The 18,793-nt window shown below is 39.7% G+C and overlaps 1 protein-coding gene across 6 annotated transcripts in view; it reads right to left on the bottom strand.

The window, feature by feature from the left end:
• Positions 1 to 18,793, bottom strand: part of LOC150077316 (uncharacterized) — a 635,658-nt gene that overhangs the window by 365,012 nt on the left and 251,853 nt on the right. For 3 of the 6 annotated variants that reach the window (XM_090386753.1, XM_090386755.1, XM_090386754.1), the window contains exon 2: positions 465 to 620. The exons of the other annotated variants lie outside the window; for them this stretch is intronic. The gene's annotated coding sequence lies outside the window, so the exon portion shown is untranslated. The remainder of the gene's footprint in view (positions 1 to 464; positions 621 to 18,793) is intronic. 6 annotated transcript variants of the gene reach the window in all.

Raw genomic sequence — 18,793 nt, 5'->3', positions numbered from 1 at the left:
ACCCGCAGCTTTCATCTGTGTAGTTGATTCAAATTAGCATCACGATTGTGGAAGACATTGTGTACTCGCGAAGTGTTAAGCAGGCCGATTTCGATTCCTTCACAAAGGGTGTCACTTACTGTTAATTTCGGTTGAAGAATTTACGTGTAGATAATATTTTAACTGATCCCGAGGAATGCGCGTTGTAATTAGAAGCATTTCTTAACAACGAACCGTTTGTCTGTGGACAGTGCGTGGAATGCTTTTTGTACACGATAACTTCCACGCATCCTTCAGTGGTGTTGAAACAGCCCAGATGCAGACATCAACTAGTATAAGACTTCATAAGGAAAGTTGTGACGCCAACTTCCTGAGTTCGTTACACAGACATTGTGTGCACAGAGACGAAGATAAATGCTTGATTGACGCGCTACACTGGAACTCCACATCGGGCTACGCGTATCAATAGAATATTATTTTCTTACCTGCATGTGTGCGTGTGTATATGCGCTAAGCTCTCGATAAACGCTCAACTAGCACCTTAAGATAACACCATCAGCTCCCTTGACGAAGAGCTACACATTCCAGAACAAACGACCACAACAAAGGTGAGGAACGCTCTGATGCCATCGGTCACTTACCTGCAAGAGAAGAAAATCAACCATTAGCTTCTTATTTATGGCGACAGCAACGGGTCAAGCAGGATCATTGGCTCATTCAATCAACTCAATCACTGACCTCCGTATGACCGTCTCTTAGGGTGCCTCACCTTCACCTTGAAGCAGGGTCAGGAAGCGGGCTGGCCCGAGAGCTTCTACGTCAGATACTAATGGGGTGGTTAATACCGCCATTAATAATTGGGCCAGGACAGGCAACCAACGACGGATTAATGCTAGAGGTGAGGGGTGAAAAAGTATCCCTTCACGGACTACGCCCTTGCTATGACCTGTAAAGATGACTTAAGGCATCTTTCGGCCGCCCGCGGGAGAAGACAGAAAACAAATGGCCGTAGACAAGGGCGGGAAATTACTAATTAGTCTCTACGAGTGTATGTAGCATTTCTTTTCTCTGTTTCCTAATTATTAATTAACTTTTTCTGTCTGTCCTCGCATTTTGCTCCTCTCTTCTGCTGTGGTGAGTTGCAGAAGTAAGAAGCGTAGCTTAAGGTGTCGTAATAGACATCTTTGTGACCTTGCTCTACACCTACAGGATCCTACGGACATAACTCTTTTATCTGTCCCATGGGCCTCCTGTCATTTAATGGAGGTGAAAGAGGGCTCAGTAGATGAGGTTTTATCTCATAACAAAGGGCATCCCATTGACAGCGACATCTGGCATCGCAAAAGGCCATCTTTTATCTTACCTTAAACTGTATACATTAATAACCACATAAATTTGCAAAGGAAGGTCTGATTGAAAGAGCCAAGATCTAAAAGGAAAAAGCATCGGGGGAATGTTAGTATAATTGGGTATTGGAATCTTCATTTTGCTATCCATGTACGCACGAAAAAATTTACTTTATACTTAATCAAATATTCCTTATTAACAAGAAATATAAACAAAACAATCTCTTCCCCCTCCAAAAAGCAAATATTAATACTAAAATTACGAGTAACAAAAATAATTGTAGAAATAGACAATGTGTACAGGAATAATCCACATTCAGTTGAAGAGAAACATTAGCCACATTTATGGAAAATTTCTGTATAAATCTGCAAATGCTACTTGATGCGCAATGATCACCATATCGAAATATTTCTGTACGAATGAAAATCTCACTTGTTTCATGAGTTGTAATGTCGGACAGAATGAAATGTTTCGAGTTAAATTCTTAATAAACTGTTATTAAGTGTAGAAAAATAGAAACAATTAAAACCTTGTATTTTCTGATAGTTTTTGATGACCTTATACGCAAGAGTATTTATACCATTTCCAGATAAACTGAGCGCCTTGAACTACTACATGCTTTTCTACTCGTAATTTTGATTAACAGATTTTGACATTATGGAGTACTAATTACTGGCAAAGTTTCCGAAAAGTAATTACGATATATTAGTTTCGTTTGCAGCTATCTCAATGGGAACACTTCATTTTCCCAATAATTGCAGAATTACAACTTCCAGGATTAGTGTTCTGGGTGATAATAACTGACATCAAATAATTGGATCGGAAGATTACAAAAATTCCTGCAGCAGCAGAAAACTTATGACCAAAAACGACCTTCTCTCTACCAGAAAGTTCAAGTTTTGAAGGAGATCAATGTGTCCCAATTCGTCTCTCTAAAACAGGGGTTTCCAACCTTTTCTTACCTGCCACCCCTTTAAAAAACGCATTTTTCCATTGTCAACTCTCTGAATTCAAGAGATACATTTTAATTTTAATGGATGGATTATAAGAAAAATCTGTTAATAATAGTTAAAAATAATAAAATAATTATAATACTTATCATTACTAATTATTGGTAAGTAACAATATTATTATTAAAAATTGGTCCGTCAAGCACCATTTGATCCTGTGGCATGAATCAACCCATCTTTCAAGATGACTGATCCGGGGGGGGGATGTCAATATCGACCCTTTGGAAATCCCTGCTCTGAAACATTTCAGACACCCTCAATTGGATTCAGTTCAGAAATTTGACCATACATACAATCCGAAGAAATTCTCACTTTACAGGAATTCGTCTTCAGCTTGGCCATTCGTCCCGCGAGAGCAGTAGTGTGGTGGCAATCTTCAAAAGCTTGAAAGCTCCAAAAGATAACATTGAGCTTGAGCCTCAAAAAGCCTTCGAAGTGCGTACGCAGTATACGAAAAACCCAGAATTATTCACTGGGGGGAACTCTACTCTCTCTGCCTAAAATCGCAGCTGATCCCTGAGGGGATAGCTATTCCAGTATAGTCTGAGGAATACCCATTAATGCCAGCCCTCTGCCTCCTGTCCTACCACCAGTCTTTAATCCACATGGATCTTCGCTTTTATCCCGACCTGCTTTCATGTCCCCTACACTACAACCCGACTTGTGAGCTCTTTAAGAATTCCTGCAATTCTCGAAAAGATTTGAAACTGGACCGTTCCAAAACGAGCGACAAAACCACTATACCATCACAAAGGACTTGTGGAAAAAGGAGTTTTGCCTAAAATCGCAGCTGATCCCTGAGGGGATAGCTATTCCAATATAGTCTGAGGAATACCCATTAATGCCAGCCCTCTGCCTCCTGTCCTACCACCAGTCTTTAATCCACATGGATCTTCGCTTTTATCCCGACCTGCTTTCATGTCCCCTACACTACAACCCGACTTGTGAGCTCTTTAAGAATTCCTGCAATTCTCGAAAAGATTTGAAACTGGACCGTTCCAAAACGAGCGACAAAACCACTATACCATCACAAAGGACTTGTGGAAAAAGGAGTTTTGCCTAAAATCGCAGCTGATCCCTGAGGGGATAGCTATTCCAATATAGTCTGAGGAATACCCATTAATGCCAGCCCTCTGCCTCCTGTCCTACCACCAGTCTTTAATCCACATGGATCTTCGCTTTTATCCTGACCTGCTTTCATGTCCCCTACACTACAACCCGACTTGTGAGCTCTTTAAGAATTCCTGCAATTCTCGAAAAGATTTGAAACTGGACCGTTCCAAAACGAGCGACAAAACCACTATACCATCACAAAGGACTTGTGGAAAAAGGAGTTTTGCCTAAAATCGCAGCTGATCCCTGAGGGGATAGCTATTCCAATATAGTCTGAGGAATACCCATTAATGCCAGCCCTCTGCCTCCTGTCCTACCACCAGTCTTTAATCCACATGGATCTTCGCTTTTATCCCGACCTGCTTTCATGTCCCCTACACTACAACCCGACTTGTGAGCTCTTTAAGAATTCCTGCAATTCTCGAAAAGATTTGAAACTGGACCGTTCCAAAACGAGCGACAAAACCACTATACCATCACAAAGGACTTGTGGAAAAAGGAGTTTGAATCCCATCTTGAGAGGAAGAAATTCTGTTTCATTTTATTTTTTTCGAAACTCGGAGTTTGTCAATGGCAAACAAGGGTTCTTTGAGTAGAACAAAAGGAAAATGATCAATTAATACACGCAATTTATTTATATTAATATCGACCAACAACAAGCTAGCCGCTGACCACATCAGACAATCCCAGCGTTACCATCTCCAACTTAAAAACACAGTGGACAGTACATATAGAATTAAATTAATAATCTCTAAATGACTGGGACAAATAACTATTGTAATTTCTGTCAATTCATCTTGATAAAATGCAGTTTGCTAGTAAACTCTATGCGCCGATAGGTGGTGCTGGAAATTAAGCCTTTTTTCATCGTCTTCTGCTGATGATAAAATATAGAAACTGTACACGAGACTGAGGATTAAAAAAAAGTAACTAAAAATGAAATTGTAAAGAAACTTTACTATTGATAGTTTCGCTGTAAAAAGCAGCGTACGTTATGTTCCAATAATTAAACAAATAAATACGATAATAAGCATTCATAAGCTTCACTTTTGCGCTTTCATCATGCTTTAATAATAACTAGCATTTTTCTCCAAGAAGTTTTCTATGTTTTAATAATTTTGCATCCTGTTATGAAGATGTAACCCCAAGAGACTGTTTTATTCAGTAAACGAACTAAGAAGCTCAAGTGATGCAAGGAAAGCATAAAGCTTTCAGATTTCTGTTTAATTTCTTTGCTCGAATAAATCCCAGACTCATAACCAATCCGAACAATAAAAAAAAACAGGACTGTTAATAGAAAACAAATTTCAAATTCTTATACGAATAACGCATGCGCGTATTTCGCGACTTTGTACATAATTTGAAATTTTTCCGGCTAAAAACTGTACATCTGCGCGTACAGATGAATGGGTGTCGTGTAATATGTGAATCAACCACCTAAATAAAATAAATATCGCAACTCTGCGTATTACTATCCTTCATCCCTCCTTCCGAAACACTTCGCAGACAAAGCAGGCTTAACACGTCACGCTCTGTAACATGCAATGAGGAAATAAATGACGTATAGATGACATCCCGAGCCCCACACAAAACCTTTATTAAGCCCTAAATTCGATCGTTTCATTCTCTTCTCTTTCACGATTTCTCCATCATTGTCTTCCGTTTATTCTGCTGCGTGACACTACAATGATTTGCTCAGTCATCTCTCACTCACACTTCCATTCACAACCTTTTATGGTGACTGAGTGACCTCCCTAGCTGGGGTCACAGTGGGGCACCCAGAAGCTAATGAAGCGGGGGAAAACAACAGCTGTCAAATAAGCGCAGAATAAAAACCTTCGCACCTGTGGCTGTCTGATAATGTCCCAACGTGTTTGGAGCAGCTATTGGTACGTTCCAGTTACCAAAGTTCTCGCTCACACACACTGCCTGGGTGGGGATGACTTTGAGAACGGAGTTAGCGATGCATATCTGCGATATTGTTCAAATTAATTTCAGCCTCAATAATGAAAGGGAAGTCATCTCTCAGCTAGACAAACAGAACAAGGTCTCTCTCTTTCAATGATGTGAAGAGATTTCAGAGGGCTGGTCCCTACCTAATCTTGCATCATCTTAGTGCTTTTGGCGTCACAAACCCGAGAGATACATTCAGGCCATGGAGTTTTATCGCGCAGAGGAAATGTTATTCTCTTGGTAATAAATTAACCGAAGAATTCAATTAAAATAAATCATATGCGTTTCTGTTCGCCAACAATTCTGATCGAACTTCTGGTTCAGAACAAATCGAACAAAAAATGTGTTCTAAACAAGTCCAAGTCCGATAAAATTGCTGTTACAAGTTCGTTGAGGTGTGAGTTCGTTCTCAAATCGGAATTGACCTTGGAAGGCTAATAGAAGATCCGAAGTACAGGAAACAAACCGCGTTGGTTCACTCAGACTACTGTCGCCTAATAGTTCTGTGCGTTCTTGAATAACTGTGTACTCAATGGTGTGTTTATGTGGACAAGTGTCCCACGTCTATAGAGTATCGGTGGTCGTGGTGTTGTTATGCTAAGCAATTTGTACGTTAACTGGCAGGACCGTAGACAGATGCAGTGTAAATTGAATCGCTATATGCAAATCTAATCAATATATGTTTTTATTTCTTTATACTGTATATGCAAATTCCCTGGCCTTGAAGGGGATTTGTCTCTCAACAATTTATCTTGGTAGGACAATTAAAGATTTATTTATAACAGCAACAAGGATGAAGAGCCCAATAAAACAGATGCTTCGTACGGTACCAGCAAAACCATTGTGATCATTCACCAATTTATGTTAAGTAACTTTTTTTTTTAATCTGGCACAGTGCCCGTTGACGCAGAATGACCTACCTCTCTAATTTTAAAGCAATGGAACCAGTTATTTTATTTTAGATTATGGTCTTGGTTCATTGCATAACTGTCCATTTACAATTATTATTGACTGTTTCCAGTTCTTCAACGGCTTAGAATTCCAAATGACCATCGTGACAAGAATGCTAATTTTGAAATAGAGGGAACAAGGAGCAACAGTAACACTTCTCATCTCTCGCCGGTCCTTAGTTGCTAGAACGGACAAGAGATGGTTGAGCAATGTACCATCATGTTTAGATCGGAATGATCATGTTTTCAGTTGTGGTGTTTGTGGAAAATCGGGACAGGATTCGGTTTCTGTGCTCAGAGGATAAATCAATAGGGCTCCACTTTGGGTAGGGGTCAGGGCATTGCACCGGTACGCTACATCTCTGCTCCAAATCGACCACGAAGAGTTTTAATAAAAACTAAATAATGTTTTTATTAAAGATGATATCTTAAGTACACTATGCAAGCTGCTAAAAAATATCGAGGACAATTAAAACAAAATGAACAGTCCACAGAACTTAAATCTACTGGAAAGCTGCAAGGTATAAATGCTAATCAATTCTACTGTAATTCAATAAAGCGAATGATAGACGCTATCAGAAACGGTTCTAATGCATCGGTGGCAAAAAAATGACTGGTGGGAACCTGTAATGGCCCTCTTACAGGTTTAACAATTAACGAGAGAAAATCATGACAGTGAGACAAATGTATGTCGTCAACAGATAAGAGATTATCTCCCCTCCAGATCTTTCCTTTTACCCTTAAATACTAAGCATAACCTAGCTCGACACGGTGTAGTGTCAGAGATTGCGCAAAATTTCCGCGTTCCGGAGGGTGAAGCGCGCAAAATTTTAAGACCTCATTTAGCATCATTTATGAAAGAGGGGGGTTGTGAAGAGATGGACAGTTAGGAATAATATTAACGGAATTCTATTGAGAGTTCCTCTACTTCTCAATAGTTTTAAAATCGTGGTACCGAAACTTTCTAAATCCTTCTCATAACCTTTTATCAGTTGTGTATTAAATTGATTCCTAACGAATATCTAAGACGCTTGTCCATCCTTGGTACATTCGATTTAACATTCAGTACTGGGGATTTCAGCGATTTGAAAATTAGGAGAGTTATTTGAGTAGTTTGACTTAAGACTGACTGTCTTTTACTAGATGTAGATAAGAGCGCAATAGACCATCATGATTTATCTTATAAACTACATTAAATGAGATTGTGTATAGACACCGAGCGCGTTTTCTTTGTCTTTCCGATATATTTGTGTCATCATGAATGGAAGTAGGTGAGACGTCAGAAAGCAGTTAGCTGAAATACACCGCTTGTTGTCATTCATGCTAACTACGCCTAATTCCTCAACTACATGCTTGAAGTCTATTATAAGCATAATAATGTTTGCCATGAGTTAAATGAAGTCATATTGAGTTATATCCTTCTCCAAAACGACATTAACTGCGATACAACTATATAATGTCGAACCTGTCTACCTCTTTAGATTTCTGGGCTATCTATTGTTTATGGCTGAATTCCTAAGAAGTGTAACAATTTACCACTTGCCACACCCTAGGACGCGGGGCCGGTCCTTGACCTGTTCCCTTATCTCTAGTATGGCCAAGAAGGTGACAACCGATCGACGGGAGCTCTTGCCAGAAACAAACTGGTTCCGTTTAAAACGAAAGAAAATGGGGAGAGGGGGGGGAGGAGAAGAGAAAGGGAAAAGTTGACAGCAAAGACGCAAATATAGGACAAAACGAATCAAATGAGCCCCACCCCTCTATGGTCGTCATATATGAGGTCAATTTTATCGATAATATCAATGTTGTATTTGCGTTCTGTGGAATTTAACAAATGTTTATTTTTAAAGCGATGCTCAAAATCATCGTAGTTATAAAATTTATTCAACTAATGGACATTCATAATTCAGAGATTGCGATACCTTCCATTATTCGAATATTAATTTTAATATTAAGAGAGTGAAAATGTGGAGAGTTTTATTTAAGATTCCTCGATAATTTTTCAAATTTGTACAGCGAAACAAATCTCTAAATTTCATTTCTGTTTGTCATCGCGTCAAAATTATGTTGCTTTAGTTCGGTTGAACAGCAATACAATAAACGCGTGTTTGATTTTCAAAATGTCTCTTTGCTCAATGCAAACTCTCAACAATTACACTGGAAAAGGATATGAATTTTTAATGAAAAACCACGCGAATGTCTCATTTGAAGAATTTTACATTTAAATTGTTCAACACAGACTATTCCTGCCTTAGCAAGTTTATTTCTTAATAAACCCTTACCTTGCACCGATTACAATCAGAATAAAGGATAAAAACAGTTGGAAGCTTTAAATAAAAGCCCACATCAGTTAAAACCGCAATATTATTGTCACTAATTCCATAACGTCTTTCCAGCCTTCACTGCTGCTCACCAAACACAGAAAGAGTTAACTAAAAATTCGTGGTATGATCTGATTCATCGCGGTACGTGGGAAAGTGTTCGGGGCAAAGGAGGCATTCTTAGAAGACGTGGTTTTTATATTTTCGGCATAGAATACAAAAAGGAGAAGACCTTTACTCGTGTTTACGAAAGAGTTTAAAGAACTACGCCGCTGCCAAGGTAAAGAAAACCTTTCTGCTCTTTAGAAAGCTCAGACACGTTTATCTGCGAGAAACTTCTAAAAGTTTGCTCTTGTTTTGTGGAGAACTATTCACCACGAAGTTGAAATAATTAGTATCGACTAATTATTTCAAATTACCAAAAGAAAACTTCGTTTATATTTTTGGCAATTCGTCGAAATACTCAATAAAACATTGTAAATAAAATAAATAATACGTACACTCATTGTGTCTGTACTAAACCATTCTACGCACTCGTTAATTTGTAGTCAGTCACTAACTGGTGTGTTAATCGGCAGAGCTTACTTGGAACTAAGCGCCATCTTTAAAAATTACTGATAATTTCAACACCAGGGGATCTATGGCATAGTTCAACTTTCCCTTAATACCATTCTGTTCCATTCATACAGCTAAATTAAAGATATTTTAGTAATTTCCTCATCTTTCCAATACAATATTCATTAATGGATTCGTTCAAATTGCTGGGGAACTCAACTTACTCACAAGTAGCAGATTGGGTTTTTAACTGACCCGATGTCTTTCTGTTAGTTGTTCAATTAATCGTTTTGATGCGTAATTTCATTTGTTGAAGTCTTTGGCAAAGGATGCAAAGAAAAACAGCGAAGACTTCTTTACTTATACAAACTCTAAAAGGGGATGAATCAGATTGGTCCACTTGATATCGATGGTTCGACTGTTGATGACCCTGCTCAGATAGCAAACAAACTGAATGAGTATTTTGCAGGGAAGTGGAGAATAGAAGCTTATTAAACTCTAACAGGGAGTTAAACGATTTTGTAATAACGGAAAGCAAAGTGTAGGAGAAATTGTTGAAGTTAAACATAAGAAAGACACCTGGGATGGATGGGATCTATCCAGTTATATTAAAGGAGGCGGCAAAGCAACTAAGCAAACCCTTATCCATAATTATGAGAGCTTCCTTGGATTCAGGGGAGGTTCCCTGGGACTGGAGATGTGCAAATGTATCCCCATTCACAAAGGGGGATCGAAGGGTGACACGAGTAATTACAGACCAGTTAGTTTAACTTCTGTTCCGGGTAAAATAATGGAGTCACTGGTTAAAGAAACAACGCAGAATCAATTAGACAAGACTGTAGCTATAGTTCACAGACAGCATGGGTTTGTTAAGGGGAAATCTTGCCTGACCAATTTGATTGGATATTATGATGTGGTCACAAAGGAACTGAATGCCAAAAGTAATTTTGATATCATATATTTGGATTTCGGGAAAGCGTTTGACACTGTTGCGCATGGAAGACTATTGTACAAATTGGAACAGAATGGTATTAAGGGAAAGTTTCTGCTATGTATAAATGGATGGTTGAGAATGAGAAGACAGAGAGTGGTAATCAATGGACACTGCTCTTCGTGGACTAATGTTATCAGTGGAGTCTCCAGGGAGTTTCACTGTTGGGACCAATGTTGTTTTCTATATTTATCAATGATATAAGATGAAAGTATAGCAGGATTAATATCCAAGTTTGCAGATGATACAAAGATTGGCAGGGTTGTTAATGACAGTAATGGCAGTGTGCTACTGCAATAGGATCTAGAAAAGTTGGGCAGATGGGCTGAAAGATGGCAACTGAAGTTTAATATTGATAAATTCAAAGTACTGCATATTTGTAGGGTAACCGCAGAATGACGTACAGACTCTGAGGTAACACACTCAGGATTGTGGAGAGCGAATAAGACCTTGTGGTAATTGTGCAGTCAGATATGAAGTTTTCAGAGCAGTGCAGACAGAGTAGCTTATGGTGTCTTATCAATGATATACAAGAATTTTTCTAGCAGGCGTAAAGAGGTGATTATCCCCTTGTATAAAGCAAAGGCCAGGCCACACCTTGAATACTCCGTACAGGTCTGAAGGTCTCATTTTAGGAAGGATGTACAGCTGCTGCGATACGAATACAGAGAAGGGTAACAAGATTGTGAGGGGAAAAAAAGATGCTCTTACTAAGAAAGGCTTAAGTTCTGCAAATTGGAGCGTCTAGAGACCAGGCACTTGCGAGGTGATCTGATTGGGGTGTTTAAGGCATTGAAAGGTCTGAGCAAGCTTAATGCTGATGGGACTCTTCCTCATGCTCAGATTTCGGACTTGAGGGGGCATAAATTCAAATTGAGGAAAGACAGTTGTAGAATATATATGCGGAAATTTGCCTTTAGCCAGCGGTGGTTGATTGCTGGAACAAAGTTCCATCTGTTGTTGTGGAAGTTGATAGCTTAAATAAATTCAAGAAGTGGACAAACTTTCGGAGCAAATGGAGATGCTCTATAAGCTTACTTTCTTCTCAATATATGCTAATGCTAATAAATTTGTGGCGCGGGATGTTCTATATGCCGCCCCACCTCCTGAGGATGCATTTACCGAGGTGCAGTCACGCAGTTTCTCGAAGGACCTAAAGTCGCGGTTGAGTGGGGAGAACCCGGAATCACCAATAACTATCTGTAGGGTGCTCCCGCAACCTTATTTTAGGATACCTAAAAATACCCACATGAGGGTACCAGACTACCCAAATCCGAAATTGGCTCCTCCCCACCCCATTCCGCAATCTCTATCCACACGGCCATTCGGGAATGTGGTTCGTTTTCCCGCATAGCAAGTTGGATTTTCTAGTAGAGTTAAATAAATAAAAAATCACGCAAAAAATAAATTGATTAAAACCCAATAAATAAATGCATTTAAAATCAGATCAATAGATATGAAAAGGCTATTTCCTTTTCATCAGCATCTTCATTATCATATTCCGGCAAGTCTATTAAACCACCTACCCTCTCCAACCCCTCCCTTCTTTCACTTTCCATCGAGTTTTGTCGCAACGTAATACCAATTGCTCAAAGACAGGAGAACGCGAATTCCCCAGTCCCTGTTAATCGCAATAAATATGCATTGCATCTAATCAAAGTCGTTGTTGATCAATTTCAGATCCACACAGTTTCTGAGTGAGGATTTATGTGATGTCCCCTCTCACAAACGTCCAGTTGAAAGCTCTTTTTCGCATAGCGCCTACTCTCTTTGCTTCGCCAATATAACTCGCAGCATAATCTGAACATTCAATTTTATAAATCGCTTTTCTCCTAAAGATTTCCAGTGTGTGGGGGGATTCAATCTGAGGTGTACAGTTTGCAATTTTAGGGAACGTATTAGAAGCAAGAATACTGTAGACCTGGTCTTCACCCACGAACCAGTTGGCATCACAGGGCTGACAATACAGGAACAATTATCAGGGAATGATCACGGATTCTAAGTTGGATGATGACCAGAGTAGTTGTTAAAACCAAGGAATTGGTTTTAATTCCAGTAAAGGACACTATGACAGTTTAAGGTTCTGGAGAGAGAGAGAGAGAGAGAGAGAGAGAGAGAGAGAGAGAGAGAGAGAGAGAGAGAGAGAGAGAGAGAGAGAGAGAGAGAGAGATTCTTTGGATTGGAGAGGTCCCCAAGGTATCTCTAATACATAAACCGGTTTAAGAGCGAAGCGAGTAAATACATACCGCAGTGGGTAACTACAGACCGACCAGTCTGTTATTACCCACTTCACCTATTTCCATCTAAATGACGAAGTGCTAGTTATTTTGACAGCATTTAGATTTTAGCAAAGCATTTGACAGTCCAGCATGAGAGGTTACTCTATAAGCTTGAACACGTTGGAATTACAGATCTTTAGATGGACCGTAGAATAGCCGCAGGGCAGGAGGCGAAGGGTTATTTTTAGATTGGGCTAATGTAGGAAATGGAGTTCCGAAAGGATCGGTACTCTTTTTTGTTTTTCTTAAACGCAATAGATGATGGGACAGAGGGCATGTTTTGAAAATTTGCAAAAGTCAAGATCGATGAGAGTAGTTAATTACCAGTGCCAAGACGGGCTCTTCAGGGCGACTTAGGTGAGCTTCGGGGGATGGTCAAAGAAGTTGTTGTTGTTGTAGGATTTTAGGGACATCAGTGACTGGATGTTTTTTTAGGTCTGGAGAACACACCTAAAAAAGACATCGAGCTTCCTGAAAGTCCAAAGACGTATACACTTCTAATGAGATCAGCCAAAGGGAGTCAATATGACGAAAGGCTTGGAATGCAGGTTACAGAGCTTGGTAACTAACTAGGCACCTTAGAGTGAACCACACTCAGTTCTATAAGGCTCTAAGATGGGACAGTAAAATGAATTAAGGTGAAATTTTTACGGTCATAAACGATATCGGGATAAATTAAAATTAATCCTCGCACCATAAGGATAATACTAATACTATTGCCTGCCGGTAGAATGAAAATTAGATTGTTTCAGTATTCTAGCTATCTTTTGTCATACTGCTGAGTAGAATGCGATTCATATAACACCGACATCAACAACACATTCCCTTTTCCAGGCCTCTGTCGTTAGGACTTCATACTTATCCAGGATCCACTTTGGAAAACCACGGGTCCGCAGATCTCTTCGTCACCTATTTATTTTCTTTTTGTTACATCTCTCTCTTACTGCAATGCAGCCAGGTTCTACCATTAAGACCTTTGCCATTCTGTTCTTATGTACCACGTAGAACAGCCTGTAAACTGGCCCATGAACATTTTGGTTAGAAAACCAATTCAGGTGGTATATAACTGAAAATCTCTCTCTCTTCTAATTCTTCCATAACTAGATTTGTGTGATGTACACTGACCGGATGAATACATTATTAAAAAAGTATATTGATATATGAGTATCGGTGTAGCTTATGATTAAAGAAGGGAAATCTTTTCAACGCACAGGGAACATTACGAAATTGAACTCCCGATATTTAGTACATTTAAGAACTCAAAGGAAACAGTTTTGGATGGCAGATCGAAAGGTTTTGCTCTCAACTGATGAAACGACTCTCTCACCAGCTCCTTCAGATCAAAACGTTCCTTCGAGTTCTCTTTAAAGAAGTTTTAGAGGTGAAAAGCCAACAAACTAGGAAACGCAATAAACAAGACCAACCGAAACGAGTGAGCTATAAAGAGCTCTTCAGCTGCTCTTCACGAATAACTTGTATACATGTAGATACAATACATACAAAGAAGGGAGAGCGTATTACCTTTATACAACAGCAAAGGAGCTAAATTGCAAGTTTGAGGCACGGAAAAAAACAATGGACTTTGTTAAAATATCCTTGCGCTCCTTAAGAATAACGGTCCATTGAATTTATGATATATAACCTACTCTAACCTTAAAGGTTAAGAATCTCCCACCTCGTGGTGTTACCTCATATGCTTGGAACACCTACTGTACCCGTAACTGTTCCAAGTAATGCTCAGTTTCAGAGGGACAACGCAACAGTGAATAGTTATCCCGGAATACTCAATTTTCCGAAAGGCACATTCCTCATCTTCCTGCAATTCCAACAGATGAAAGTCAGTGTTGTGAATTTCATCTGTTCACTTCTATCTGCAGAGCGTCATCCGAAATGTAATGTGCTTAAAAATATACTTAACATAAAGGCCTTTAAGTTTCCATCCATCTCACAAAGAATATGGTGGAGATTAACTTCATTAGTTCATTGTGAATTGAAATGCGTGAAACTGGCTACTGCAGGTTTATAAGATAAGTAAGTAAACTAGATGTATAAGGTCGAAGTATATCCACAGGGGAGACGCACAAGGATGCTACTATTCTTATTTATTTTACACCAAAACAACTAAAGACATGGGGCATCGGCGTATTATATACTGTCTGTAAATTGCGTGTGTTCTGTGGTCGATTTTCTATTTGTTGGACGGAAAACGAGAGCTTCTGGGAGATAAAACCATGTAGCCCTCACCTGAGACCAACGAACTCAGCCATGTTGTGAAAAAGGTCCAAAAACTTTCTCATGTCATCGACTGGGCTGGAACTTGGATCTTTTCCACCCGATGTGGGGAGGACAGCGATCCTGCCAACTGTGACGAGGGCTCTGGATGAAACGTTCAGTTTCCAGAAGATAAAACAGACCCCATCCCGAGAACGACTAGCCCAGTCACGATGCGAAAGAATTCCATAAAAGTTCTTCCCGCCTACTAGGATTCTGACCCAGCCTTTTTCCACACAGAGTGGTAGGATGGTGATTATAGCCACTGTTCCTCGTGGGTAGCACAGTTGGCAGTATCACTATTTCCCCACATCAGGTGTAAAAGACCTGAGTTCCAGTCTCGTCGATGACCTGAGGAATATTTATGTGCCTTTTTCACAACAGGCTGGGTTAGTCGATCTCAGGAGAGGATAAAGGTCTTTTATCCAGGGAAACTCGGATTTTTCGTCCAGCAAGCAGGCAAATTGGCTACAATTAACCACAGAACATACAGAAATTTACAGACATATTATAGTAATAATAACTGGTGTGCAAAACTTAAGGAAAAACACTATATTTCTAAAGGTTACAACCACAAAATCTCTACTTAAGGTACTCTTTACTGATGAGAGTAGATTAAGTCTCAGCAGCGATTCTGGACGTCAGCTAATCTGGCGAGAGGTTGGCACACGGTATCACCCCACAAACATCACTGAAAGGGTTCGATATGGCGGTCGAGGTGTTCTAGTCTGAGGAGGCGTTATCTTGGATGGACGTACACAACTCCAGATACTGGAAGGCGGTACTGTAACCGGTGCAAGCTACTGTACTGAGGTAATCCTTTCCCATGTGCGTCTGTTCCGAGATGCCATTGGTCCCGAGTACGTGTTTATGGACGATAACGCACACCCCGTGGCACTACAGCTGTTGATATGCTTTTGGAAAGTGAGGACATTGTTCGTATAGATTGGCCTGTCCTTTCCGACGATCTAAATCCCATCGAACACATATGTGACGCTCTGGGGAGACGCCTAGTGGCACGTCAACACACACCAGAATATGTTCACCAGCTGAAGATGCGCTGACAGAGGAATGGATGATGTTACCGCAAGAACTAATCAACAACATTGTTCTAAGTATGGACAGGCGGTGCTAAGCCTGCATCGAAATTAGAGGTGGCCATATCTCCTACTGAGGGCCACCTCTTCTCATTGTTCCAACTTTGGCAGTGATGCATCTGTATCATGGTAGATAGTGTTATGTTGCCATTTTTTAATAAAGTCCCTCTATACCGTTTTGCTTTCGTTGTTGTTTCCTTCATCATTTCTGAACCGCACGAGGTTCCTTTGGTATGCTTTTCCAATATCTAGGCCACTCCTATGAGAAGCTACAGGTGAAAACCTGACTGGTCCTTAAATTTTGCACACCAGTATAGCAATAGTAATAGAGGCATGTGATGCAAGAAAGGAAGCGTATGAGCTTATGTAGCATCAGGCAAAAGAAAAAAAAAAAAAAATTACACAACCATTCCCTCTAAATGTTTGTCCAGTTCCTCCTTGAATTTATTTAAGCTATCAACTTCCACAATGTCAGATGGAAGTTTGTTCCAGCAATTAACCACCCGTTGGCTTAAGTTCGTAATCTTAGCAAGTGAAGAATCCCATCAGAATTTAGCGTGCTCAACCCTTTCAAGGCCTTATACACCTCAATCAGATCACCTCGCAGGTGCCTAGCCTCCAGATGCTATAATTTGCAGAACTTAAGCATCTGTCTTGGTAAGAGGATCCCTTCATTCCCCTCACCAATCTTGTTGCCTTTCTTTGTACACGCTCAAGGAAATCTATACTCTTCCTAAAATGAGGCCCCCAGACCTGTACGCAGTACTCAAGGCATGGCCTGACCATTGCCTTATACAGAGGGACAATCACCTCCTTTTCCCTGCTAACAAAATTCCTATATATCATTGATAAAACCCCATGACCTTCTGTGGCAGCCTGTCTGCATTGCTCAGAAAACTTCATATCTGACTGCACAATTACTCCCAGGTCTTTTTCATTTTCTACCACCTGAAGTGTAGTACCACATAGTTGGTGTGTTCCTCTGGGGTTACTTCTAACCATATGCAGTACTTTACATTTGTCAATCTTCAGTCGCCACTTCTCAGCCCATCTGCCCAAATTTTCTAGATCCTATTGCAGTAGCACATTACCATTACTGTCATTAACAACCCTGCCAACCTTTGTATTATCTGCAAACTTCGACACTAAGCCTAATATACCTTCATCAATATCATTGATAAATATACAAAACAACAGTGGACCTAACACCGAACCCTGTGGGACTCCACTAATAACATTACTCCACGAAGAGCAGCACCCATTAATTACCACCCTCTGTCTTCTTCCACTCAACCACCCTTTTATCCATTGTAACAACTTATCCTCAATATCATTCTGCTCCAATTTGTACAATAGTCTTCCATGTGCAGAAGTATCAAAAACTTTCCTGAAATCCAAGTATATGATATCGAAATTATTTTTTGCATCCAGTTCCTTTGTAACCACATCATAATATCCTATCAAATTTGTCAGACAAGACTTTCCCTTAACAAACCCATGCTGTGTCTGAATTATTGCTGCAGTCTTGTCTAGATGATCCTGCAATGCATCTTTAACCAGTGACTCGATTATTTTACCAGGAACAGAAGTTAAACCTTGGCAATATTTCTTAATAGGTATGAAACATTTAGTAGCTTCCAAGATTAATTCCTTGAATGCTTCCCACTTAGAATTTGCTATTGGTAACATCATCAGTTGATCCCACTGTACAGAATTAAAAAACTGTCTGAGACCCATGTAGTCACCTTCACGAAAGCATAAGCCCTTCCCTTTAGACTTGATGGTAGTTACATCTTTAAGTAATTCCCACATCAGTACACTGTGATCACTGCTGATAACCAGGTCAAGAGTATTACCCTCTCTGGTTGCCTCTCGAACATGCTGCTGCAGAAACCAATCATCCAATAAATCCACAAAAGTCTTGCTAGTGTGCGAGTGACCAACTGACAAGTTCCAGTCAATAGGAAGCAATAAGGCCTAAGTTACTGATGCGCTTAAAAACCCTACAAACAACCAACCAATCTGCTTTCGTAACATATCTAAACAAAAATCTCTTCAGGAAGTAGCCATATCTGATATTTAACGTCCTGATTTTCCTAACAAACATATACAATGGGTTATTTAAATTTATGGCTTCATTCTCGGAATATTACGTTATCTGGAAATCTATTCAAGAAACAATTTGAGAACTCTGTAGTCTGCTATAAAACCAGGAACTTGGCAGTCGCTTTAAATTGAGACTATAAAGCATCGGGATGTTATTGGAACTTATTATTTTGTTAAAGAATACATTAAAAGAAGAATAAGAAGAATACATTAAACGCTTTAATCAATGTCTCACGCTATAACTAGGAAAGATCGTAACAATAATGGTGTTTATTTCTAATTTCAATAAAACGAGTACAAACCCATTATTTCCTTCCTCATTTGAAACCACGCCAATAATTATTTTATCCAGAAGCAACATTAGGAAAACTCTATCGCTCGCAGATTTTTATTTTGGGGAGGGAGGAAAAGTAGAAGAATCGAAATGACGCTTTTGGGTGATTCTCGATTCTTTTATGTTGTTTTTGCCATTTGAAAAGAAAAAAAGAAAGAAAGATTTCTGGAGTGAGTGAGCTTTATCACTTTCCATGCCCACCAGGATTGGAGCCTGAGGCCTCTCTCGGTTTCGCAGTTCGTCCCTTCCTTTTATGCACACAAGCAAAAAAAACACACCAGCACGTGCACAACAGGTAAGGGCGAAAAAGTCGAAGGGTCTTTAGGAATGCATACTGTCAGGTCACGTTGTTTACAGCCTCATAAACACGATAGTTGGATAGGAAAAAAAAAAAAGGAGGAAGAATAATTGTTTCACAGCACACCGTTGTTTCAAAGACTAGCGTTGCCTACGACCTTATCTAGTGCAGAAGCTCCTCACCAGGACC

Source organism: Mastigoproctus giganteus, chromosome 12 (genome assembly GCF_048544385.1).
Source record: "Mastigoproctus giganteus isolate SK-2022 chromosome 12, ASM4854438v1, whole genome shotgun sequence".
Classification (NCBI taxonomy): Eukaryota; Metazoa; Arthropoda; class Arachnida; order Uropygi; family Thelyphonidae; genus Mastigoproctus; species Mastigoproctus giganteus.
Note: the sequence above shows the minus strand (reverse complement) of the source record. Positions and strands in the feature narration are given on the sequence as shown.